This window comes from Giraffa tippelskirchi, chromosome 6 (assembly GCF_054371585.1).
Source record: "Giraffa tippelskirchi isolate mGirTip1 chromosome 6, T2T-mGirTip1v1.2.pri, whole genome shotgun sequence".
Classification (NCBI taxonomy): domain Eukaryota; kingdom Metazoa; phylum Chordata; class Mammalia; order Artiodactyla; family Giraffidae; genus Giraffa; species Giraffa tippelskirchi.
The window spans coordinates 143,148,989-143,176,729 of NC_137280.1; the positions used below are offsets into that span (position 1 = coordinate 143,148,989).

Here is a 27,741-nt window from a genome sequence, read left to right on the forward strand (position 1 = left end):
ACGTCAAATGATGGCAATTTTTTGAGAATAGGGCTTAGAAGTAGTTCTAACCCCGTAGTACCTCCTCTTATGGGTACAAGGCTACTATTTTTCTCCATGATTTGGGCCTGGAAGCTTTCAAGGCCACTCTGAAGCTGAAGAGTGGGGATGGAACTAGGGCAAGTTGAAATGCTGCAGAGCTTGTGTTCTTGTTGACATTCATTTGTTTTTCTTGAATAAATACTCTGCAGATTTCTGCCAGATAGTTTAACTTTCAGAGTTCTGAAAAAGTTGACTCTAACCATTTTTTTTGGCCAGTTTTCCATTGTTTTTATGGAGAAGAGAATTTTTCAGAGATCCTTGCTCTGCCATTTTCCTCATTTGGTTTTAATTTGCATTTTAATGGCTAATAATATTGAGCATCTTTTCATTTGCTTATGTGCCATTCTTATATTTTTTGATGAAATGTTTGCTCAAATTTTTAAAATTCTTTTTTACAATTAGGGTATTTATCTTCTTGTTAGTTCTGGAAATTTTTCATATACAAATTATCAGGTATATGTTTAGCCAACATTTTCTCATGGTCTACAGGATATATTTTCAATTTTTGTGATGGTATCTTTCAAAAAGCAATGAAAAATTTTTTGATGAATCTACATTTATAAAACTTTCCTTTCATGGTTCATGTTTTGTGTTCTTTCTAAGAAATCCTTCCTTAATCCAGGCTCACAAGATTTTGTTCTAAAAGTCTTATAAATTTGGTCTTATGTTTAGACTTGTGATTCGTTTTGAGTTCATTTTTTGTAATGTATGTCCACTTGTTTCTGTACCTCTTGTTGAAAAGCTATCCTGTCCCTCACTGAATTACCTGAATTACCTCAAAAAAATCAATTTACCATATATTGTGGGTCTATACCATGTATTGTAGATTATTTATTCTTTATCATTGTTTTATGTGTCTCTCCCTACACCATTAGTATACTGTTTGATTACTATAATATTATAGTAAGTCTTGAAATTATATGCTTTGTTCTCCAATTTTCTTTTCCCTTGAATAGTTGTATATTTAACTGTCTACAGTATTTCAGAGTAATTGTGGATTTTATCCTCCAAACAGCAGTACATTCAAGTTCTAGTTTCTCCACAAACTTTCCAACATTTGGATTGTCTATTCTTTTTTTACTTTCAGGATTCTAATGGATTTGAAGTGGTACCTTATTATAATTTTAATTTGCCTTCTCTAAATAACTACTAATTTAGAGCACCTTTTCATTTGTTTTTTGCCCATTCATATGTCTTTTTTTGTGAAGTTTCTTTAATTGAGATTTTTGTTTTTGTACTATTGATTGCTTTATATGCACACACTCACACATATTAATCCATCTTCTCACAGTCTATGTCTTGTTTTTTCATTTTCTTAATTGTGTCTTTTGATCAGCATTAAGGTTTTAACTTTGATGAAGTCCAATTGATCTTTTTTCTTTCATAGTTAGCGCTTTATGTTTTGTATCTAAAAAATCATTTGCCTTCTCCAAGGTTGTTTTTATTTTTTGTGTTCAGAACTGTGATTCACTTTGAATTATATTTTTGACCATATAGAGATTAGTTTGTTTTATCCAGTTGTTCCAGTGCCAGAATGGATTGGTCATTCTTTGAAGAATATTAAGCAAAGAAGGAATGTGATGTATTTGCTGATGTGAGGGAAACAGATGGGAAGCAGTGGGGAGATCCATGCGGAGATTAGTGCAGCAGTACAGACTTGATGATAGTGGTCACAATCAAGCAGCAGCAGTGAAGGACAGGAGAAGTAGAATTGTTTGTCTAGACTAACAGTGAGTGATTTGTGTTGATGCTGCATGTTTCCCACTTTTACCCATCTCTACAGTTGTATTGCACAGAAAGGGACAGCATAATATGGTGGACAATAATGAGTCAGTGTCAGGAGTTTTTTGTCCACGCTCTGCCGTCGAAACTTTACTAATCTTGTGATTTCTCGTTAAGATCTCTTTTCCTATTTAAAATTAGGTCATCTATGATGTCCTCTTCTATCCTAAAATTTTTATTCTCTGCTGTTCTCTCTGAATACTCCAGGAGTGGTGGCCAGTGAATTTCTGATGTCAATAAACTCTCTTTGGTTCTTAACTTATTTGAGCTGTCTGTGAATTGTAGACTTCTTGAAACTCTCATCGTCCTGGGCTGCAGTGCTTCCATTCTCTCAGTTCTCCTGTTTTCTCTCTGTCCAGTTTTTCTCAATCTGCAACAGTGCTTCCTCTCCTTTCTTATGACTTCTAAATATTGACTCACCACAGTTCTGGCTTTGGGCATCTTCTAATTCTACATTTATATTCATGACTTCAGGTTATTGAGATCCTATTGACTCACAACTTTCTGTCTCCAGGTGAGGCTTTTCTCTTTTGAATTTTAAACTTAGCTTTAAGATTGTCATTTGTATTTGACTATCTCCCAAGTCCAAAACTTCACTTGTTAACTTCTTCCCCTAAACTATAGTGGTTTACTTGCTAAGTCATGTCTGACTCTTCCAACCCCACAGACTGTAGCCTGCCAGGCTCCTCTGTCCATGGGATTCTCCAGGTAAGAATACTGGAGTGGGTTGCCATTTCCTCCTCCAAGGGATCTTCCCCAACCAGGAATTGAACCTGGGTCTCCTGCACTGTAGCCAGGTTCTTTACCAACTGAGTTACAAGGGAAGCCCCTCCCCTAAACTATAATCTCTCTTTAATTCCCTGATGACACTTATATCCAGCCTCTTAATGTCAGATACCCGAGAGTCCAACTTCTCTCTTTGATTCTCCACACCCAATCCCCCAAACTCTTTTTTTTTCTTTCCTTAATATTTTTTTGGTGCTCTTACCTAAATTGGAACATTTCAAAAATAAAGGGGGCAGAGTTAGTGGTTAAGTTAGGACAACTGGTATAAGCTGGAACTGCTCTAGGCAAACGAGGATTGTAATTAGCCTAGAGATGAGAGATAGGAAGAATTCTAGAGCGGTATGAAAAGCACATTGCTTTTGAAGGACTGCAAGAATTGCAATCTGATTAGTCTAGGATGTGTGTGTGTGTGTGTGTGTGTGTGTGTGTGTGTGTGATGGGGGAAGGTAGAGTAGTAAGAGACGAAGCTGGAAAGGTAATTGCAGTGTCAGGTTCTGCAGGTATAAAATGTCTTTTACCTTTAGAATTAACCATAAGTGATAGACTTTATTGGTAGTCTGCTTAGCATTTGTTTCCTCCCTTTCCTAACAAAAGTCATTCCTATGTAACCACATGCTTCAAGAGAAGCTGGTCCTACCCCTAGCTCCACTGGTGGATCTAGCTGGTCTAAAGGTCATACCTGTCCCTTTGCAATGTTTGTTTCATGGGTCACATGACCCTACTCTAGCCAGTGGTATATTCAGGGAATCTCTTGGAGGGTTTCCAAGGAAAGTTTTCTCATTCCTACCAGAAAACCAAAAGGATTGCCATGTCTCGATATTATGCCTGTAGTTGCTGCAGCTGTTTTAATTTTAAGTATGAGGTTGAAGCAATCACTGGTCGTGGAGTGAAGAGTTGGAGAAAAGCTGGATTCTGGATGACTGTGTGAGCTGCCAAACAACCAATCCCTTCCCTACCCCTGAACTTTATTAAATGTGAAATGATATTTGCTTTTTTACCTAAGTCCTTTTTGAGTTGGAATTTTCCATAACCAATAACAGAATAACCAATAACATTCTGATATACCGAGAAACTTAGGGGTGTGAGAAAATGGCCTTGATTTTGTGAGATCTAGGGAAAGTGTAAGCTGCATTTGTTTCCTCGCTTTCCTAACAAAGGGAGGAAACTTTCCTCTGCTTGTTCAGAGCTTCCTAATAAACCCCTCAACTTCTCTTCTTGTTGCCTTTACGTGGCCATTCCTCATATTTACAGGTGACTCCATCAGCTCCAGGAACACCTGTGTACCTGGGCAGTGATTTGAGTTGAGTCCCCACTTTCAGGAAAACCTGCAACAGATGGACACTAGTGTACCCACACCCATGAGGTCTAATTGGCCTTCAACTGTCTCTGCACTTGTTTGACAACTATTACTGCTATTTACTTTACCTTGTATTGTTGTCTTTCTGATATATTTTTGAATAAGCAGTAGTCTGGAAAGTTTCTGAATCAAGGACAGAGGTAAGCCTTTTACTTCTGTGTAGCTCCACAATCCTTTACATAATCCACACATTTTTATTTATTTATTCTATTCACATAAATTCTTTCAAAAGATGACTAAAATGTTATCTCTAAATGGAGATAATAATTAGTCTTATCTTCATTGGCTTCCTCTTAAATGTAGAGGGAATTACTGGATGAAAGAATATGAACACAGTGGCCATGTGGCCTAGTGCCCCTGAGTACTATTTGGAGATCAGCCTGGCATAGAAATGACCAGATGTTTGAAGTTGAGCCACTGGTGAGTGAAAGAAATAAGTTAGCTCTCATACTTTTCATTTGCGTGGACAGTTTCTGCATTGGAAAGCCACTGGTGCTGATTATCTCATAGGGCTGCAATTGATCACTTAACCCCTTCTTAAACTTGGAGCTGGAAGACCCTTGAAGGCCAACTAGACCTCATGGGTATGGGTGCACTAGTGTCCATCTGTTGCAGGCTTTCCTGAAAGTGGTGACTCAAGTCACTGCCTAGGTACACAGATGTTCCTGGATCTGATGGAGTTACCTGTAAACATGAGGAATGGCCAGGTAAAGGCAACAAGAAGAGAAGTTGAGGGGTTTATTAGGCAGCTCTGAACAAGCAGAGGAAAGATGATGGTCTAAAATGTGGAGTAAACCAAAAATAGGCATCTTACAGCTTAGTTAAAGATGGAAGCAGAATCCCTCTTTTTTCTAGCCCTTTCTATTTTTTTGACATTGATTATTTTTCTGAGTATACTAGTAATATATGTTCTTTGTGGAAAACTTGAGAAATGTAGAAAATGTATAAGAAGAAAATAAAACCCAACTATACATTTATCTCCTAATATTTCAGTATATATCCATTTGGGTTTTTTCCCTAGTTGTGTGATCACTTATTCAGTCAACAATTCCACAAATATTCATGCTTCTGTGTGTATCAAGCACCTTGCTAGGCACTGAGAATACAACTGTGATGAATAGTATGCATGATCTCTTACCTAGACTGTGGTTCTAGCAGAAGTGATACACAACTGCACTAAGACATATTTAATCTCAAATTTGGCAAACGCCACAAAGTACAAATCATGAATCTTTTGAGATTATGGAGGTCCTAGCCTAACCTATAGTGCATCAGAGGGATCATCTAAGGAATGGACCCTGAAACTGAGACAAGAGTAGTGAGAAATTGCTGGCCAGAAAAGGAAGGTATGTGTTGGGTCAAGAAGATAAGAATAGTGTGCAGGCAGGAAGCAGAAGGGAACGGGAAAACTCTTGGTGGAGGGAACAGCTTTCTTGGGGTCCTGATGAGGAGAGAATGACTAGATGAGAGGGATTTGTGGAAGTTGGAGAGGGAAATAACAGTCATATCCTAAGGAGCAAGTATCAGCAAACTACTGTCCTTGGGCCAAATCCAGCACACCACCTACTTTTAAAAATAAAGTTTTATTGGAACAGAAACATGTATCTTCACTTATGTAATGTCTATGGTTGTTTTCATGCTGTGATGTCAAAAACGTATAGTTGCTTCAAAGACTGAATGACTTGCAAAACCTAAAATGTTTACTAGCTGGCTTTTACAAAAAAGTTTGCTGATGTCTGCTTTGCGGTCTTGCAGTTGGACATGCGGTGAAATTTTTAAATCAGTAATACACTGAGAAGGCTTTGAGAGGAAAGCAGGGAAGGAACTTAATCAGATTTCCTTTTAAAAGGACAACTCTAGGCATAGTGGAAATCCTTTGCAGATACAGGGAACCTAAGTGTCCAGGAGAGAAGGACTAATGGTTTGGATTAGGGTTATGCCAAGTGGACACTGGCAAGTGGACATAGAGAGAAGTAAATGCATACCTTGGAGACATTGGGTGTTTGGTACAAGTACACAATAAAGAAAATACTGCAATAATGAGAGTCACATGAATTTTTTGGTTTTCCAGTACATATAAAAGTTATGTTTATACTATCCTGTAGTATACTGCATATACTAATTATGCAGTAACATTATGTCTAAAAAAACAATGTACATACCTTAATTAAAAATAATTTATTTCTAAAAAATGCTAGCCATCACCTGAGCCTTCAGTGAGTCATAATCTTTTCACTGGTGAAGAGTCTTGCCTCAATGTCAGTGGTTGCTGACTGATCGAGGTGGTGGTTGGTGATGGTTGAGGTGACTGTGGCAATTTCTTAAAACAAGTTAACAATGAAGTTTGTTGCATCAATTGACTATTTCATGAATGATTTCTCTGTATCTTGCATTAGTGCTCTTTGATAGCATTTTGCCCACAATAGAGTGTCCTTCAAAATTGGAGTCTGTTCTTTCAAATTCTGTTCCTGTTTTATCAACTAAGTTAATACAATATTCTAAATCCTTTGTTGTCATTTCAACAGTCTTCACAGTATCTTCAGCAAGAGCAGATCCCATCTCAAGAAAGCACTTTCTTTGTTCATCCATAAGAAGCAACTCCTCATCCATTAAATTTTTATCATGAGATTGCAGCAATTTAGTCACATCTTTAGGCTCCAATTCTAATTCTAGTTCTCTTGCTATTTCTGGCATATCTGCAGTTATTCCCTGCACTGAAGTCTTGAACCTCTCCAAGTCATCCACAAGGGTTGAAATCAACTTATTCCAAACTTCTGTTAATGTTGATATTTTGACTTCTTCCCATGAATCATGAGTGTTCTTAATGGTGTGTAGAATGGTGAATCCTTCCAGGAGATTTTCAATTTGCCCAGATCCATCAGAGGAATCATTATTTATGGCAGCTATACCCTTATGAAATGTATTTCTTATATAATGAGACACAAAAGTTGAAATTCCTCATTGATCCATGGGGTGCAGAATGGATGATGTGTTAGCAGGCATGAAAACAACATTAATCTCATTGTCCATCTCCATCAGACCTCTTAGGTGCATTGTCAGTAAGCAGTAATATTTTTAAAGGAAATATTTTTTCTGGGTTGCAGGTCTCAACAGTGTGTGTGTGTGTGTGTGTGTGTGTGTGTGTGTGTGTGATCTAGACTTTGTTGTTTCATTTATAGAGCACAGACAGAGTAGATTTAGTGTAAGTGTTAAGGGTTCTAGAATTTTCTTAATGGTCAATGAGCATTGGTTTCAACTTAAAGTTACCAGCTGCTTTAGCCCCTAAGAGAATTATCCTGTCCTTTAGAAATTTGAAGCCAGGCATTAACTTCTCCTCTCTAGCTATGAAAATCCTAGATGGCATCTTCTTCCAATATATACAAAATAAAGTTGTTTCACCTACACTGAAAGTCTGTAGTTTAGTGCAACCACCTTTATTAATGACTTTAGCTAGATTTTCTGGATAACTTGTTGCTGCTTTTAAATCAGCACTTGCTGCTTCACCTTTTACTTTGATATTATAGAGATGGTTTCTTTATTTAAATCTCCTGAACCAACCTCTGCTAACTTCAAATTTTCCTTCTGCAGCTTCCTCACGTCTCTCAGACTTCATTTAATTGAAGAGAATTAGGGCCTTGCTCTGGATTGGGCTTTGGCTTAAGAGAATATTGTGGATGGTTTGATCTTCTATCCAGATCACTAAGACTTCCTCCATATCAACAGTGAGGCTGATTTGCTTTCTTATCATTTGTGTGTTCACTGGAGTAGTGTGTTTAATTTTCTTCAAGAACTTTTCCTTTGCACTTACAACTTGGGCTCAGAGGACAAGAGGCCTAGCTTTTGGCTTATCTTGGTTTTTCAGCATGCCTTCTTCACTAAGCTTCACTTCTTCATTTCTAGCTTTTGATTTAATGTGAGAGGTATGTGACTCTTCCTTTTACTTGAACACTTAGAGGTCATTGTAGGGTTATTAATTGGCCTAATTTCAATGTTATTGTGTCTCAGGGAATAAGGAGGCCCAGAGAGAGGGAGATAGATGAGGGAAGAGCTGGTCAGTGGAGCAGACAGAACACATAGCATTTATCAAATTTGCAGTTTCATATGGGTGTGTTTTGTGGTGCCCCAAAACAATTACATCAGTAACATCAAATATCACTAATTACAGGGCTTCTGGTTCAAGATGGCAGAGGATGTGCATTCATCTCCTCCTGTGACCAAAATTACAACTAGCTGTTGAACAACCATTGACAGGAGGATGCTGGAACCTACCAAAAACTAATACCCAATGTCCAAAGACAGAGAAGAAATTGCAGCGAGATGGTAGGAGGGGCATAATCATGATAAAATCTAATCCCATACCCACCAGGTGGGTTACCCACAAACTGCAGAACAATAATACCAAAGAAGTTCTCCCACTGTTGTGAAGGTTCTGACCCCTACGTCAGGCTTCCTAGCCTGGGGATCCAACAAATGGACTGGGAATTCCCAGGGAATCTGACCTTTAAGGCCAGTGGGATTTGATTACAAAACTTCCACAGGACTGGGGGAAACAGAGACTCCAATCTTGGAGGGCACAAAGATCACTGTTTACAGATCACCATAACAAATACAGTAATGATGAAAAAGGGTGAAATATTCTGAGAATTGACAAAATGTGATACAGAGATGTGAAGTGAGTAATACCTTTAGAAAACTGGCTTGGATAGACTTGCTCCATCAAGGGGTGCCACAAACCTTCAATTGGTAAAAAATGCAGTAAAAGAAAGTGTAATGAGGTATGACTGTAGACGGATTTGAGATCTATTTTAGGAGTTGTGTGGGACAGGGCTTGGTGACTGACTTGGATAAGGGAGATAAGGACAGATTTCTACCTGGTGCACCTGGATAGATGAGGTAGGGAACACTGGAGCAGATGCAGGATTGACAAGGAAAGGCATGAGCTTTGAGCCAGCACCTGCCTGTTTTACAAGGTGCTGTAAATATAACCCATCCTTGTTATCGGACATGTAGATTACTTGTTCTATTTTTCTTAAAAAAAGATATTGTGATGACCTCACTTGTGCTTATATATTATGATACAGTTCTATAAGCAGAATGGTTGCATCAAAGACAATGCACATTTTTAAGCTCTTTGATCTGCATTACTAAATTACCCCCCTCCCCCCCAAGAAATGTCATTTCAATTTATACTTTTGCCCATCTGTGTGGCTGAAGCCAATTTTGGTTCAGTAGGCACCAAATTGCCCAGAGTTGGGTGTCAGAATCTGTCCTATGACTTTTTTTTTTTTTTAAATCTCAATTTCTTCCAGTTGATGGTATAACTGCATGAAAAATTTTTCTTGTTTGAAAGCATTTTTGTAGTGCTGGCTTATAAATTGAACTTTCTGTGGTAGAATAAGAACATTCTTTAGAGCTGTGGTTGACATCCAAGGTAGGAATCCTGGCACACAAGGCTTTCCTGTTTCACCTCTCCTTGGTTTGATAAAAGTTAACTTACTGCCTTAGTCACATTATACCCTTACTATTTGTTAGCTGGTGTTTTGGGCCACATTTCCTCTCTGTCACCAAAGAGGCTTTTGTTTTATGTGGCACATCCATCTCCTGCAAAGCTCTACAGCCTTTATCCACCCTGGCAGTTTCAGCTGCCACCCAGTAGCAACTGGACTAATGAAAATTTTTGGCACTAGGAGCAGATTTGCAGCATCAAAGAAGCTTTCTGGGATCATAGTGTAGTGAAGTGGGAGGTCTGGCTTTGGAGCTCAGTAGCCCTGGACAGGAACCCCAGATTCATCTATTACTGGTTGTCCATCTTGAGAGGCCACATGACGATTTTGGCTTCACTTTCTCATCTGTAAAATGGACTTGTTAGTAGTTAGCTCATGAATTTTTGCGAGGGGTAGCAGTAAAGTCTCTTAGCTACTGAGTCCAGTCTCTGGACCAAACAGGTATGGGATAAATGATACTTTGTTTAAAAATAAAGCAGAAACGGTGGTGTCTGTGGAATTTGAGGGGCTGCTCCACTTCATTCCTCAGCTCCCTAAACTTTTGAGACCCTAAACTCTCTTAATACACCAAATTGATTACAGTTCCTTATTTAAGATTGAGACATGTCTGAGAAGGGAGAAATGATAAGTGAGGTTAATTGTCCAATCCCTGGTCAGCTCTCAAACAGAAATAAGATAATCATGGGTAAAGTGCAGTGCAGGACCTGTCTTCCCTAGATGTCTTTCTCACCAGGTGGATATGCCACCTGAAATTCCTACTGTGTATTTAGTTTAAAATGTTACTCTTGTTAAAATACAGGTATCTTTTCTGGGTCATGCAAGATGAGGTGGGGATAAGCTCTGCCACTTGTTAGCTCTGTGACCTTGGCCAAGTTACTTCATGTGTCTGTGTCTCAGTTCCAGCATCTGTTAACAGTGAGAATAATAATAGTTTGGTGAAGAATAGGTAAGATAACACCTGGGTCGTAAGTGCTCAATAAAAGTTAGCTGTTATTAGAAGCTGTTAATAAACTCTGAGAAGATGAGGTGAGTGGCAAATGACCTCACTGGAAATATATTTAAGTTGCTTTCTCTTTCATGGAGGTCAGTCTCCATGGGCTTTGCAAAATAGGTACTGTTTACCATTCCTGTTTCACCTAGAGAGATTAATTGGACCTGAGTCACAAAGCTTCTTCAGAATGCCCGCAAAAAACAGGGTATAATGCCCACTCTCTTTTCAGCTGTGATCCTAATAATCCTCTCAAATAGCTTTTATGCCTTCCTGAGAGAGGGCTAGTGGTGGTAGCCTTTGAAATCCTTCTGGGCCCCCTCCCAAGACAGTCTGTGTTGGAGAGCTCCCAAATGCTCTCCCTTTTGGAGGAAGACAGTGCCCTTGGCTTGCAGAGCAAACTGCAAAAGCAAGGTCAGATCCTAAACCCAGAGGCCATAGAGATTTTACATCTCAGCTCTTACAGCGATGACTCTGCATTTAGAGATGAAAAATCATCTCTGAAACTATGTAGGCGACTTATTTACAGATGATTGATCCCACTGTGTACTATGGCCAAGTCCAGTTCTGGCCTCATGCCTGGTAATGTGGGGAAAATACCACAACTGCTGTGTCTTGGGTACATTTCCATCTGCCAGACATTCTCCCAGTTCCTGGGGGCAGTGAGTCAACAGTCCATCAATACTATGGATTTAGTGTCTTGATGTGGGTTCTGGTGTGAGAGTTCTTATAATGTTTAACACACTCCCACCCCCACCAGCCACAATTATGATATCAAACCCAGAGGCCAGATACAGACATCTTCACTCTCTTCCAGCTCTAGATCGTCTGCCTGATGGAGTCAGGGAATCCGTATTTAATTCAACAGGTAGTTTATGAGTGCCTACTCTGTGCCCAGCACTATCCCAGAATAAAAGAAAGGAAGTCTTCAGAAAACCTGGTGTAATTCAGATGAAACTGAGCTCAAACAATAATACTTAAATATCTCTTGTTTATTAAGCACTTCCTTTGTGCTGTCCACTGTGCTTAGAACATTACAGTTCATCCTCCCCAAAGCCCATGGCTGAATGTCTATTGCCATTCCCATTTTCTTCTTAATGAAAATAAAACAGAGATGTTAAAAAAACTGGTCCCAAATGGCACAGCTGGGCAAGTGATGGAGTTGGATTTCAAACCCACTACAATTGATGCTTGTTATTCATGATAGTTATAGTCTATAACGTCTCTACAATGAGTTAGAGAATACTGAACCATTGCTTTGGGGGAAATACAGGGATGGGGTCCTCTTGTTGTCCCACCCCAGCTGTAAATGTGTGTGTTGGGTGACTCAAATTGTTCATGGCTATGCACCTGTCTGTAAATGACTGAGAAAGTGCCATGAATATTGATTCTGAAGTTACAAGTTTTAGCAAGCTGGCAAATTAAAAAATATAGAATCTATCAATAATGAGGATTGTCTGTGATCTTATTCCACAGTGTCTTTCTGCTCTTCTTCACACTTCACACTGCTTTGATTGGCAGCCCCTAAGATAACCCTCAGTGATTCTCACTTCCTGTTCTTCATGCCCTTGGTAATCCCCTACCCTTGAGAGTATCCTCGACCTAATGATTGATTTCAAAGTACATAGTAAGATGTCACTTTCAAGATTCAATTACAAAAGACTATGGCTTCCATCTTGTACAGTCTCCTTCACTCTCTTGTTTGCTTTGTGGGAAGCCAGATGCCATAGTATGAACTGCACTGTGGAGAGGCTAACATGGCAAGGAATTGATAGTTTCAGCAGGGAAGTGAGACCATTGATATAGTAAAGAACCAGTTCTTGAGTAAGCAGATCCCTCCCCAGTCAAGCTTCAAATGGGACAGTGGTGCTGGATAACATATCATTTGTAGCCTTGTAAGAAATCTGAGAATCAGAGGCAGTAAGCTAATGCCAAATGCTGGACTAGATGAATCACAAGCTGGAATCAAGATTTCCAGGAAGAACATCAGCAACCTCAGATATGCAGATGGTACAACTCTAACGGCAGAAAGTGAAGAAAAACTAAAGAACCTCTTGATGAGAGTGAAAGAGGAGAGTGAAAAAGCTGGCTTGAAACTCAACATTCAAAAAACTAAGACCATGGCATTCCGTTCCATCACTTCATGACAAATAGAAGGGGAAAAAGTAAAAGCAGTGACAGATTGTCTTTCCTTGGGCTCCAAAATCATTGCGGATGGTGACCGCAGCCATGAAATAAATAGATGCTTGCTTCTTAGAAGACAAGCTATGACAAACTTAGCATATTAAAAAGCAGAGTCATCTCTTTGCAGACAATGATCCGTCTAATTAAAGCTATATTTTTTCCAGTAGTCATGTATGGATGTGAGAGTTGGACCTTAAAAAATGCTAAGCACCGAAGAATTGATTCTTCTGGATTGCGGTGCCTGAGAAGACTCTTGAGAGTCCCCTAGACTACAAGGAGATCAAGCCAGTCAGTCCTAAAGGAAATCAACCCTGAATATTCACTGGAAGGACTGATGCTAAAGCTGAAGCTCCAATACTTTGGCCACCTGATGTGAAGAGCCAACTTATTGGAAAAGACCCTGATGCTGGGAAAGATTGAGGGCAGGGTGAGGAGTGGGTGACAGAAGATGAGATGGTTGGATGATATCATTTACTCAATGAACATGAATTTGAGCAAACTTCAGGAGATAGTGGAGGACCAAGGAGCCTGGTGTGCTATAGTCCATGGGATTGCAAAGAGTTGGACATGACTTAGTGACTGAACGACAACAACAAAGCTAAGCTAGTTTTAAAAATAATTTAAAATGTTGTATCAAGCCACTGAATTTTAGGATAACTCATTACTAGCAAAAGATAACAATGCAACCAACTTCTTATAGGCTAGATTTGTTATAGTGCACGGAATTACCTACCATGAACTAGGTTTTATATGTGCTCTATTGCATTTGATCTTCACAGTGACCTGATAAGTGACTAATGTTGCTTTCATTTTATACATAAAAGCAACTGTCCATCAGCAAGTTTGGGTCACTTGTCCAGGGTCACACAACTAAAATGAACAGGTTTTGACTTCAGATCTGATGAACCCCAAACCCCATGCTAGATTTGATTTACATAATATTAATATGTGGAGCTGAGATTGGAATGCAGACCTCCTGACCTCAAGGCCCATTCCCCCCTCCTATTTTTCATAAAAGCAACCACCAGGTCCATCAACTCACAGGCTAAACAAGAAGATGAAACTGAACTAGCCTGGGGGTGAACCATAACAATACTCAGTATCTACCACTACTCCTTCCTAATCTTCATCTACCAAAAAAGCCCTTTGAGCCAAGGACTGTGTCATTATTATTCCTTACAAAATCACCAAGCCTGGAATCTAGCTATATCAGTCTGCTAGGGCTGCTGTAACAAAATACCACAGACTGGATGGTTTCTTTCTTTTTTAAAACAAAAATTATTTATTTTAATTGGAGGCTAATTACTTTACAATATTGTAGTGGCTTTTGCCATGCATTCACATGAATCAGCCATGGGTGTACATGTGTTCCCCATCCTGAAACCCCCTCCCACCTCCCTCCCCATCCCATCCCTCAGGGTCATCCCAGTGCACCAGCCCTGAGCACCCTCTCTCATGCATCGAACCTGGACTGGCAATCTGTTTCATATATGATAATATACATGTTTCAATGCTATTCTTTCAAACCATCCCACCCTTGCCTTCTCCCACAGAGTCCAAAAGACTGTTCTATACACCTATGTCTCTTTTGCTATCTCACATATAGGGTCATCATTAACATCTTTCTAAATTCCATATATATACGTTAGTATACTGTATTGGTGTTTTTCTTTCTGGCTTACTTCACTCTGTATGATAGGCTCCAGTTTCATCCACCTCATCAGAACTGATTCAAATGTATTCTTTTTGATGGCTGAGTAATATTCCATTGTATATATGTACCACAGCTTTCTTATCCATTCGTCTGCCGGTGGACATCTAGGTTGCTTCCATGTCCTGGCTATTATAAACAGTGTTGTGATGAACACTGGGGTACACGCGTCTCTTTCAATTCTGGTTTCCTTGGTGTCTATGCCCAGCAGTGGGATTGCTGGGTCATATGGCAGTTCTATTTCCAGTTTTTTGAGGAATCTCCACACTGTTCTCCATACTGGCTGTACTAGTTTGCATTCCCACCAACAGTGTAAGAGCATTCCCTTTTCTCCACACCCTCTCCAGCATTTATTGTTTGTTGACATTTGGGTAGCAGCCATTCTTACCAGTATGAGATGGTACCTCATTGTGGTTTTGATTTGCATTTCTCTGATAATGAGTGATGTTTTCATGTGTTTGTTAGCCATCTGTATGTCTTCTTTGAAGAAATGTCTGTTTAGTTCTTTGGCCCATTTTTTGATTGGGTCATTTATTTTTCTGGAATTGAGCTGCAGGAGTTGCTTGTATATTTTTGAGATTAATTCTTTGTCCGTTGCTTCATTTGCTATTATTTTCTCCCATTCTGAAGGCTGTCTTTTCACCTTGCTTATAGTTTCCTTTGTTGTGCAAAGGCTTTTAAGTTTAATTAGGTCCCATGTGTTTATTTTTGCTTTTATTTCCATTACTCTGGGAGGTGGGTCATAGAGGATCCTTCTGTTATTTATGTAAGAGAGTGTTTTGCCTATGTTTGCCTCTAGGAGTTTTATAGTTTCTGGTCTTATTACATTTAGATCTTTAATCCATTTTGAGTTTATTTTTGTGTATGGTGTTAGAAAGTGTTCTAGTTTCATTCTTTTACAAGTGGTTGACCAGTTTACCCAGCACCACTGGTTAAAGAGATTGTCTTTTCTCCATTTGTGCCAGTGCCATACTGTCTTGATGACTATAGCTTTGTAGTATAGCCTGAAGTCAGGCAGGTTGATTCCTCCAGTTCCATTCTTCTTCCTCAAGATTGCTTTGGCTATTTGAGGTTTTTTTGTATTTCCATACAAATTGTGATTGTTTGTTCTAGTTCTGTGAAAAATACCGTTGGTAGCTTGATAGGGATTGCATTGAATCTATAGATTGCTTTGCGTAGTATACTCATTTTCACTATATTGATTCTTCCAATCCATGAACATGGTATTTTCTCCATCTGTCTGTGTTCTCTTTGATTTCTTTCATCAGTGTTTTATAGTTTTCTATATATAGGTCTTTTGTTTCTTTAGGTAGATATATTCCTAAGTATTTTATTCTTTTTGTTGCAATGGTGAATGGAATTGTTTCCTTAATTTCTCTTTCTGTTTTCTCATTGTTAGTGTATAGGAATGCAAGGGATTTCTGTGTGTTAATTTTATATCCTGCAACTTTACTATATTCATTGATTAACTCTAGTAATTTTCTAGTAGAGTCTTTAGGGTTTTCTATGTAGAGGATCATGTCATCTGCAAACAGTGAGAGTTTTACTTCTTCTTTTCCAATCTGAATTCCTTTTATTTCTTTTTCTTCTCTGATTGCTGTGGCCGAAACTTCCAAAACTATGTTGAATAGTAGTGGTGAGAGTGGGCACCCTTGCCTTGCTCCTGACTTTAGGGGAAATGCTTTCAATTTTTCACCATTGAGGATAATGTTTGCTGTGGGTTTATCATATATGGCTTTTATGATGTTGAGGTATGTTCCTTCTATGCCTGCTTTCTGGAGGGTTTTATCATAAATGGATGTTGAATTTTATCAAAGCCTTTCTCTGCATCTATTGAGATAATCATATGGTTTTTATCTTTCAATTTGTTAATGTGGTGTATTACATTGATTTGCGGATATTGATGAATATTTGCATCCCTGGGATAAAGCCCACTTGGTCATGATGTACAATCTTTTTAATATGTTATTGGATTCTGTTTGCTAGAATTTTGTTAAGGATTTTTGCATCTATGTTCATCAATGATATTGGCCTGTAGTTTTCTTTTTTTGTGGCATCTTTGTCTGGGTTTGGTATTAGGGTGATGGTGGCCTCATAGAATGAGTTTGGAAGTTTACCTTCCTCTGCAATTTTCTGGAAGAGTTTGAGTAGGATAGGTGTTAGCTTTTCTCTAAATTTTTGGTAGAATTCAGCTGTGAAGCCACCTGGTCCTGGGCTTTTGTTTGCTGGAAGATTTCTGATTACAGTTTTGATTTCTGTGTTTGTGATGGGTCTGTTAAAATTTTCTATTACTTCCTGGTTCAGTTTTGGGAAGTTATATTTTTCTAAGAATTTGCCCTTCCAAGCTGTCCATTTTATTGGCATATAGTTGCTGATAGTAGTCTCTTATGATCCTTTGTATTTCTGTGTTGTCTGTTGTGATTTCTCCATTTTCATTTCTAATTTCGTTGATTTGATTCTTCTCCCTTTGTTTCTTGATGAGTCTGGCTAGTGGTTTGTCTATTTTATTTATCTTCTCAAAGAACCAGCTTTTGGCTTTGTTGATTTTTGCTATGGTCTCTTTTGTTTCTTTTGCATTTATTTCTGCCCTAATTTTTATGATTTCTTTCCTTCTACTAACCCTGGGGTTCTTCATTTCTTCCTTTTCTAGTTGCTTTAGGTGTAGAGTTAGGTTATTTATTTGACTTCTTTCTCGTTTCTTGAGGTAAGCCTGTATTGCTATGAACCTTCCCCTCAGCACTGCTTTTACAGTGTCCCATAGGTTTTGGGTTGTTGTGTTTTCATTTTCATTCATTTCTATGCATATTTTGATTTCTTTTTTTCTTTATTCTGTGATTTGTTGGTTATTCAGAAGCGTGTTGTTTAGCTTCCATATGTTGGAATTTTTTTTTTTTTTTTGTATAGACACATGTTTTTATTTCTGGTAAATAACTAGGAATGGAATGGCTTGGTCATATAATAGATGTATGCTTAACTTTTTTTATTTTTTTATTTTTTTTATAAATTTATTTATTTTAGTTGGGGGCCAATCACTTCACAACATTGCAATAGTTTTTGCCATACATTGACATGAATCAGCCATGGGTTTACATGTGTTCCCCCTCCTGGACCCCCCACCCACCTCCCTCCCCATCCCATCCTTCTGGATCATCCCATTGCCCCAGCCCTGAGCCCTTGTCTCATGCATCGAACATGGAATGGTGTTCTGTTTCACATATGATAATATACATGTTTCAATGCTATTCTCCCAGAACGTCCCACCCTCACCTTCTCCCTCAGAGTCCATAAAATTGTTCCATGCATCTGTGTCTCTTATTCTGTCTCGCATATAGGGTTATCGTTACCATCTTTCAAATTCCATATATATGCATTAGTATACTGTATTGTTGTTTTTCTTTCTGGCTTACTTCACTCTGTATAATGGGCTCCAGTTTCATCCATCTCAGTAGAACCGATTCAAATGTATTTTTTTTAATGGCTGAGTAATATTCCATTGTGTATATGTACCACAGCTTCCTTATCCATTCGTCTGCTGATGGACATCTAGGTTGCTTCCATGTCCTGGCTATTGTAAACAGTGCTGCGATGAACATTGGGGTACACGCGTCTCTTTCAATTCTGGTTTCCTCGGTGTATATGCCCAGCAGTGGGATTGCTGGGTCATATGGCAGTTCTACTCCCAGTTTTTTAAGGAATCTCCACACTGTTCTCCATAGTGGCTGTACTAGTTTGCATTCCCACCAACAGTGTAAGAGGGTTCCCTTTTCTCCACACCCTCTCCAGCATTTATTGCTTGTAGACTTTTGGATAGCAGCCATTCTGACTGGTGTGAAATGATACCTCATTGTGGTTTTGATTTGCATTTCTCTAATAATGAGTGATGTTGAGCATCTTTTCATGTGTTTGTTAGCCATCTGTATGTCTTCTTTGGAGAAATGTCTGTTTAGTTCTTTGGCCCATTTTTTGATTGGGTCGTTTATTTTTCGGGAATTCAGCTGCAGAAGTTGCTTGTATATTTTTGATATTAATTGTTTGTCTGTTGCTTCATTTGCTATTATTTTCTCCCATTCTGAAGGCTGTCTTTTCACCTTGTTTATAGTTTCCTTTGTTGTGCAAAAGCTTTTAATTTTAATTAGGTCCCATTTGTTTATTTTTGCTTTTATTTCCAATATTCTAGGAGGTGGGTCATGGAGGATCCTGCTGTGATTTATGTCGGAGAGTGTTTTGCCTATGTTTTCCTCTAGGAGTTTTATTGTTTCTGGTCTTACATTTAGATCTTTAATCCATTTTGAGTTTATTTTTGTGTACGGTGTTAGGAAATGTTCTAGTTTCATTCTTTTACAAGTGGTTGACCAGTTTTCCCAGCACCACTTGTTAAAGAGATTGTCTTTTCTCCATTGAATATTCTTGCCTCCTTTGTCGAAGATAAGGTGTCCATATGTGCGTGGGTTTATCTCTGGGCTTTCTATTTTGTTCCATTGATCTATATTTCTATCTTTGTGCCAGTACCATACTGTCTTGATGACTGTGGCTTTGTAGTAGAGCCTGAAGTCAGGCAGGTTGATTCCTCCAGTTCCATTCTTCTTCCTCAAGATTGCTTTGGCTATTCGAGGTTTCTTACATTTCCATACAAATTGTGAGATGATTTGTTCTAGTTCTGTGAAAAATACCATTGGTAGCTTGATAGGGATTGCATTGAATCTATAGATTGCTTTGGGTAGTATACTCATTTTCACTATATTAATTCTTCCAATCCATGAACACGGTATATTTCTCCATCTGTTTGTGTCCTCTTTGATTTCTTTCATCAGTGTTTTATAGTTTTCTATATATAAGTCTTTTGTTTCTTTAGGTAGATATATTCCTAAGTATTTTATTCTTTTTGATGCAATGGTGAATGGTATTGTTTCCTTAATTTCTCTTTCTGTTTTCTCATTATTGGAGTATAGGAATGCAAGGGATTTCTGTGTGTTAATTTTATATCCTGCAACTTTACTATATTCATTGATCAACTCTAGTAATTTTCTAGTAGAGTCTTTAGGGTTTTCTATGTAGAGAATCATGTCGTCTGCAAACAGTGAGAGTTTTACTTCTTCTTTTCCTATCTGTATTCCTTTTATTTCTTTTTCAGCTCTGATTGCTGTGGCCAAAACTTCCAAAACTATGTTGAATAGTAGTGGTGAAAGTGGGCATCCTTGCCTTGTTCCTGACTTTAGGGGAAATGCTTTCAATTTTTCACCATTGAGGATAATGTTTGCTGTGGGTTTGTCATATATAGCTTTTATTATGTTGAGATATGTTCCTTCTATTCCTGCTTTCTGGAGGGTTTTTATCATAAATGGATGCTGAATTTTGTCAAAGGCTTTTTCTGCATCTATTGAGATAACCATATGGTTTTTTTCTTTCAATTTGTTATTGTGGTGTATTACATTGATTGATTTGCGGATGTTAAAAAAACCTTGCATTCCTGGGATAAAGCCCACTTGGTCATGATGTATGATCTTTTTAATATGATGTTGGATTCTGTTTGCTAGAATTTTATTAAGGATTTTTGCATCTATGTTCATCAGTGATATTGGCCTGTAGTTTTCCTTTTTTGTGACATCTTTGTCTGGTTTTGGAATTAGGGTGATGGTGGCCTCATAGAATGAGTTTGGAAGTTTACCATCTTCTGCAATTTTCTGGAAGAGTTTGAGTAGGATAGGTGTTAGCTCTTCTCTAAATTTTTGGTAGAATTCCGCTGTGAAGCTGTCTGGTCCTGGGCTTTTGTTTGCTGGAAGATTTCTGATTACAGTTTCGATTTCCGTGCTTGTGATGGGTCTGTTAAGATCTTCTATTTCTTCATGGTTCAGTTTTGGAAAGTTATGCTTTTCTAAGAATTTGTCCATTTCTTCCAAGTTGTCCATTTTATTGGCATAAATAGTAGTCTCTTATGATCCTTTGTATTTCTGTGGAGTCTGTTGTGATCTCTCCATTTTCATTTCTAATTTTGTTGATCTGATTCTTCTCCCTTTGTTTCTTGATGAGTCTGGCTAATGGCTTATCAATTTTGTTTATCTTCTCGAAAAACCAGCTTTTAGTTTTGTTGATTTTTGCTATGGTCTCTTTTGTTTCTTTTGCATTTATTTCTGCCCTAATTTTTAAGATTTCTTTCCTTCTACTGACCCTGGGGTTTTTCATTTCTTCCTTCTCTAGTTGCTTTAGGTGTAGAGTTAGTTGATTTATTTGATTTTTTTCTTGTTTCTTGAGGTACGCCTGTATTGCTATGAACCTTCCCCTTAGTATTGCTTTTACAGTGTCCCATAGGTTTTGGGTTGTTGTGTTTTCATTTTCATTCGTTTCCATGCATAATTTTATTTCTTTTTTGATTTCTTCTGTGATTTGTTGGTTATTCAGAAGCGTGTTGTTTAGCCTCCATATGTTGGAACTTTTAATAGTTTTTTTTCCTGTAATTGAGGTCTAATCTTACTGCATTGTGGTCAGAGAAGATGGCTGGGATGATTTCAATTTTTTTGAATTTACCAAGGCTAGATTTATGGCCCAGGATGTGATCTATCCTGGAGAAAGTTCCATGTGCACTTGAGAAAAAGGTAAAATTGATTGTTTTGGGGTGGAAACTCCTGTAAATATCAATTAAATCTAATTTGTCTATTGTATCATTTAAAGTTTGTGTTTCCTTGTTAATTTTCTGTTTAGTTGATCTATCCATATGCGTGAGTGGAGTATTAAAGTCTCCCACTATTATTGTGTTATTGTTAATTTCCCCTTTCATACTTGTTAGTATTTGCCTTATATATTGTGGTGCTCCTATGTTGGGTGCATATATATTTATGATTGTTACGTCTTCTTCTTGAATTGATCCTTTGATCTTTATGTAGTGTCCTTCTTTGTCCCTTTTCACATCCTTTATTTTAAAGTCTATTTTATCTGAAATGAGTATTGCGACTCCTGCTTTCTTTTGGTCTCCGTTTGCATGGAATATGTTTTTCCATCCTTTCACTTTCAGCCTGTGTGTGTCTCTAGTTTTGAGGTGGGTCTCTTGTAGACAGCATATATAGGGGTCTTGTTTTTGTATCCATTCAGCAACCCTTTGTCTTTTGGTTGGGGCATTCAACCCATTTACATTTAAGGTAATTATTGATAAGTATGATCCTGTTGCTGTTTACTTTGTTGTTTTGGGTTCGAATTTATACACCTTTTCTGTGTTTCCTGTCTAGAGAAGATCATTTACCATTTGTTGAAGAGCTGGTTTGGTGGTGCTGAATTCTCTCAGCTTTTGCTTGTCTGTAAAGCTTTTGATGTCTCCTTCATATTTTAATGAGATCTTGCTGGATATAGTAATCTGGGCTGTCGGTTTTTCTCTTTCATCACTTTAAGTATGTCCTGCCATTCCCTTCTGGCCTGAAGAGTTTCTGTTGAAAGATCAGCTGTTATCCTTATGGGAATACCCTTGTGTGTTATTTGTTGTTTTTCCCTTGCTGCTTTTAATATTTGTTCTTTGTGTTTGATCTTTGTTAGTTTGATTAATACCTGTCTTGTGGTGTTTCGCCTTGGGTTTATCCTGTTTGGGACTCTTTGGGTTTCTTGGACTTGGGTGACTATTTCCTTCCCCATTTTAGAGAAGTTTTCAACTGTTATCTCCTCAAGTATTTTCTCATGGCCTTTCTTTTTGTCTTCTTCTGGGACTCTAATGATTCGAATGTTGGGGCATTTGACATTGTCCCTGAGGTCTCTGAGGTTGTCCTCATTTCTTTTAATTCTTTTTTCTTTTTTCCTCTCTGCTTTATTTATTTCCACCATTCTATCTTCTACCTCACTTATCCTATCTTCTGCCTCAGTTATTCTACTGTTGGTTCCCTCCAGAGTGTTTTCGATCTCATTTATTTCATTATTCATTATTGATTGTCTCTTTTTTATTTCTTCTAGGTCCTTATTAAACATTTCTTGCATCTTCTCAATCGTTGTCTCCAGGCTCTTTATCTCTAACTCCATTTTGTTTTCAAGATTTTGGATCATTTTTACTATCATTATTCTGAATTCTTTTTCAGATAGACATCCTATCTCCTCCTCTTTTGTTTGGTTTGGTGGGCATTTGTCATGTTCTTTTACCTGCTGAGTATTTCTCTGCCTTTTCATCTTGTTTAGATCGCTGTGTTTGCGGTGGCCTTTCTGTATTCTGGCAGTTTGTGGTTCCTCTTTATTGTGGAGGTTCCTCCCTGTGGGTGGGGTTGGACTAGTGGCTTGTCAAGGTTTCTTGTTAGGGTAGCTTGCGTCGGTGTTCTGGTGGGTGGAGCTGAATTTCTTCTCTCTGGAGTGCAACGAAGTGTCCAGTAGTGAGTTTTGAGATGTCTATGGGTTTGGTGTGACTTTGGGCAGCCTGTATATTAAAGCTCAGGGCTATATTTCTGTATTGCTGGAGAATTTGCGTGATATGTCTTGCTCTGGAACTTGTTGGCTCTTGGGTGGAGCTTGGTTTCAGTGTAGGTATGGAGGCTTTTGGATGAGCTCTTATTGATTAATGTTCCCTGGAGTCAGGAGTTCTCTGGTGTTCTCAGGTTTTGGACTTAAGCCTCCTGCTTCTGGTTTTCAGTCTTATTCTTACAGTAGCCTCAAGACTTCTCCACCCACACATCACTGATGATAAAACATCTAGGTTAATGGGGAAAAGATTCTCCACAATGAGGGACACCCAGAAAGGTTCGCTGAGTTACATGGAGAAGAGAAGAGGGAGGAGGGAGATAGAGGTGACCAAGAGGAGAAGAGGGGGAATCAAAAGGAGAGAGAGAGTAATCTAGCCAGTAATCAAATCCCTGTGTGTTTTCTACAGTCTGGAACACCCAGAGAGGTTCATGCAGTTACATAGAGAAGAGAAGAGGGAAGAAGGAGATAGAGGTGACCAGGAGGAGAAGGGGGGTGGGATGTCAAAAGGAGAGAGACAGATCTAGCCAGCAATCAGTTCCTTAAGTGTTCTCCACTGCCTGGAGTACCCAAAGAGATTCACAGAGTTGGGTAGAGAAGAGAAGGGGGAGGGAGGAGATAGAGGTGACCTAGGGGAGAAAAAGCGGAGTCAAAAGGGGGAAAGGGCAATCAAGCCAGTAATCACATTCTTAAGTAAAAATGGGTACTGAAGATTGGATTCTTTAAGGTACCAAATTGATAACAAGTACCAAAATGCAAAGATTAAAAATCTAGAGTAGATGTTAGACTCAAAAATACAATATTAAAAAAAATCACAAAAATTATAAAAAATATATATGAAGTTTGCTTTAAAAATAGGGTCTTTTTGTTTTTTGCAATGTAATAGTAGGTTTTAAAAATGAAAATTAAAGGAGTAATAGAGGACTTAAAAATAAAAGAAAATTAAAAAAAATTTTTAAATGATAATAGTAAAAATACATCTAGGAATTTCTCTGAGCTGTTGCGGGCAGTGTAGGGTCAGTTCAGTTTCGTATAGTTCCTTGTTCCAGCTTATAATTCTCAAGATCTATAGGCCCCTTCCAATGTAGTCGGTGCTAACTATGGGTTTTAATCTGTTGCATCTGTCGCTTCCAAAGCGATTCCCTCTGTTTATTTTGGCTTCTTCTGTTTGCAAGTCTCTTCAGTGTCTAATTTCCACCTTGACACAAGGAGGCAAATGTGGTCACTTATTTAGGCTCACTTGTACAGTCGTGCTGTGGGGAGGGAGGGAAACTGCAAACAAATATCACTGACGTGTGTGGGGAGTGCTTGCAGTGTCTCGGCCACACTGGGTTTGCCCCTGCTCATGGCGTGTGTGCTTTCACAGTCTACACTGCTCAGGCTCCAGGTTGCTCTGCAGGGGAACTGTCTAAAGCGGGCCCTGGGTTGCATGCACTTCTCAGGTCTAAGCTGCTCAGGTTCAGATTCTTGGTTACTCCACAAAGGTGTAGACTTGGTTGGGCCTGTGTTTTGTGCCCTTCCCAGGTCCGAGAAGCTCAGGCGACCAGGTGCTTGGCGGTGGCACTCTCCTCCAGTGCAGTGTGTCTTGTCGCCTCCCCCGTCCCAGTCGCTCAGTTTCCTAGGTGCTCAGCGGGAGCGCTATCTCAGGTGTGCTGTGTGTTTCCTCTGGGGAGCTGATCCCAGGCTGCGACCCTCCTGGTGGATGTCAACCATCCAGGATCCCAAGAAGACTTGGTTAGCATCTGGAAGCCTGCTCACAGTTGGGTAGAGCATGCTGTCTCTGGGATCAAGATTGCCCCTTTCTGGCCCTGGCTGCCGCCTGCCTGCCTCCCTGCATCTGGTGGGGGATGGGCCGGTCCGCTGCTGGCTAGCTCTCCTCTGGTATTCACTCAGTCCTTTGTTCTGTGAGCGGCCTGGTAGTGCCTTACGTTAGGGCTCTTCCTGGGAAAGTTGTCTCTCTCTCTCTTTTTTTTTCCTCTCTCTCTCTGGCTATCCCACAGTTTGGGTTGCTATCTCACGTTAGCTCCCTCCGATTGCCCTCAGGGCATTCAGGCCGGGTCCTTACCCTAAGCAATGCAGCCCGTGCCTCTCTGTTCAGGCCCCCCTTGCTGGTGGTGGATGCGAGTGTCTGGGCTACTTCTCCACTGGGAGTTGCCCTTAGGCATGTAATCTGTGGGTTTTGTTTATTTATTTATTTTTCCTCCCAGTTATGTTGCCCTCTGAGATTCCAAAACTTCTCACAGACCTTCTGGTGAGAGTGAGAGGGTTTTCTGGTGTTTGGAAACTTCTTCTCTTTTACGACTCCCTCCCCAGGATGAATCTCCGTCCCTAACTCTTTGTCTCTCTTTTTATCTTTTATATTTTGCCCTACCTCCTTTCGAAGACAATGGGCTGCCTTTCTGGGTGCCTAGTGTCCTCTGCCAGTGTTCAGAGGTTGTTTTGTGGAATTTTCTCAGCGTTCAAATGTTCTTTCAATAAATTTGTGAGGGAGAAAGTGGTCTCCCCGTCCTATTCCTCCACCATCTTAGGACCACCCCATGGATGGTTTCAATAGCAGAAATTTGTTTTCTCACAGTTCTGGAGGCTGTAATTCCTCCAAATCAAAGTATAGTATTCCGGTGAGGTCTCTCTTCCTGGCTTGTGGACAGCCATCTTCTCGCTGTGTCCTCAGGTGGTCTTTCCTCTATGCAGACATGGAAAGAGCAAGCTCTGATGTCTCTTCTTCTTATAAGGACATGAACCCTATTAAATCAGATTGGTTACCTCCATAAAGGCCTTGTCTCCAAAACCTCATGCTGGCTTTACACATGAATTTGGTTGGGGGTGGAGGATATGATTCATTTCATAATGCTAATCAACACCTGTTTAGTGTTGACATAATGACCAAAGGTAGAGGTTAAGAATGTCATTCCTAGAGCATAAGCCTGAACCCTGATACTAAAAGGAACCAAGGGAATATCCAGCAATCTGGTCAACTCCTTTCCTCTCAAGTCCTTTGTCCCTAACAGATGCATAAATACATATATATATAATCTCTGTATTTAGGAAATGTCTAGCCTTAGTAAATAGCACAACAATTCCAGCATGCTCATTTTACAAATGAGGGCCCTGAGGCTCAGAAGGACATAATGACCTACCCAAGGTCATAGAGCTGGTTAATAGCAGGGGTGGCACTGAATCTAAGTGTTCTGGCTCTCAACTTTATACTTCTTCCCTTTGGCCAGACTAGGAGATGGGTGTCCTGAGAAAACCATAGCAGGAGAATATTGAATGATCTCCTGGAAGGGGGGTGATGTACCATGTGGAGTGGGTTATGTATAATGTCAGAGGAAAGTGCTTACATCTGGGAAGGCATGTTATGTGTGGAATGTGTGGTGTATGTATGAAACATGGGATATGTATTAGGTGTGTGGGGGCATGTGGAATGTATAGGAGTGTCTGGGGAAGGTGGAGTGTGTGGGGGTATAGAGGCTCTGTACTGGGTTTGTGTGTATCACAGGTAGTAAGCCTGGAGGATGTTGTATATGGGTGTGCATGGCATTTGTGTGGTCTGTGGTGTGTGTGGTGTTTTGGTGGGCAGCATAAGTCAACTCAGCTAGCGCTTTTATCTTCCTCATTATTCAATATCTCTTGGGCCCCCTCTTCTGGTGTAAAAGCCCCTCTTGCCACCCACGAGGGTAGGAATTGGCAAACTTCATCTGAAAAGGACCAGACAGAAAATATTTTAGGTTCTGTGGGCCATATGGTCTCTGTGACAACTCCTCATTTTTTCTGTTATGGCTTGCAAATAGCCAAAGACAAAATTTAAACACATGATGTAGCTGAATTCCAATAAAACTTTATTTGCAAACAGATATCTGGTTGTATTTGACCCAAGGGATATAGTTTGCAGAACCCTAAAATCAGAGTGCTCCCTCTGTCCCTGACAAACACCCTCATACACATTTCCCCATCTTTCTTTTACTTACCTCACTTCATCAAATTATCAGATTCCAAACCTGGAACTCTACATGGCTCTGTCAGCAACCCTCGTTCTGGCTATGAGCCTCAATGTCACCCCCACTCCCCCACCACCACTGTTGTTATCCTGCTCCTGCCAAGCACTGTATTATGTATTATAATCACATTTTGAGTATTATGACATTAACCCCTTCAAAAATACCAAGAGGTAGGTATCACTCCCCAGCTAAGAGATGAATGGATTGAGGCTTAGAGAGTTAAGTAACTTGTCCAAGTTTACTGTAACTACTTAGTGACAGATTTGGACATGGCTCTCCTGATTTATAAATCTGAAGCACTCAATAAATTCTCTATCAGCTCTAAATAGATGGTTTTATTCTAGCACAATGAGAAAAGTCAACAAGGTGAAAAAGAACATAAAGTAACAAGTTGACTCTCTGGATCCCAGATGTAGGCTTAGGGATCTAGAGCCATGATTCCTAGACGATTGGTTACATGAAGGGTGAGTATTAGACTCTCCCTAGAAGATTGTTAACATGCACATATATTCCTGGATTGAGCCCTCAAAGATTTTGATTTCATAGACAGAGGATGGGACCTAGGTATCTGCCTTTACACCAGCATCCACAGTGATTCTGGTCTAGATAGCCTAAGTCTAGTGAGAGACATCACAATTTCTAAGATCCTAATAAAAAACCCTGCAATCAGAGTGCTGTAACTAAGATGCTTTGAGATGCTCATCTCTGGGTCTCTGGTCCTGTTGAATAACTCAGTAGCACCACAGTTTTTGCTGATATACTGCTGATTATGACCTAATATTACATCCTTAGCATAACTTGAAGTCTAGCCATAGGAGGACGAGAGACAAAAGGTCTGGTTTTTTGTTTTTGTTTTTTTTTTTCATTTCTGTGTCCTCCAGACCAATTCCTGGCATGTCTGTGCATACTAAATGAGTTAATTTTGTCAGAAA

The 27,741-nt window shown here is 39.3% G+C and overlaps 1 protein-coding gene across 49 annotated transcripts in view; it reads left to right on the forward strand.

Moving 5' to 3' along the window:
• Positions 1 to 27,741, forward strand: part of LOC145510137 (uncharacterized) — a 520,288-nt gene that overhangs the window by 182,561 nt on the left and 309,986 nt on the right. For 23 of the 49 annotated variants that reach the window (XR_014056752.1, XR_014056755.1, XR_014056754.1 and 20 more), the window contains one exon: positions 8,172 to 8,326. The exons of the other annotated variants lie outside the window; for them this stretch is intronic. The gene's annotated coding sequence lies outside the window, so the exon portion shown is untranslated. The remainder of the gene's footprint in view (positions 1 to 8,171; positions 8,327 to 27,741) is intronic. 49 annotated transcript variants of the gene reach the window in all.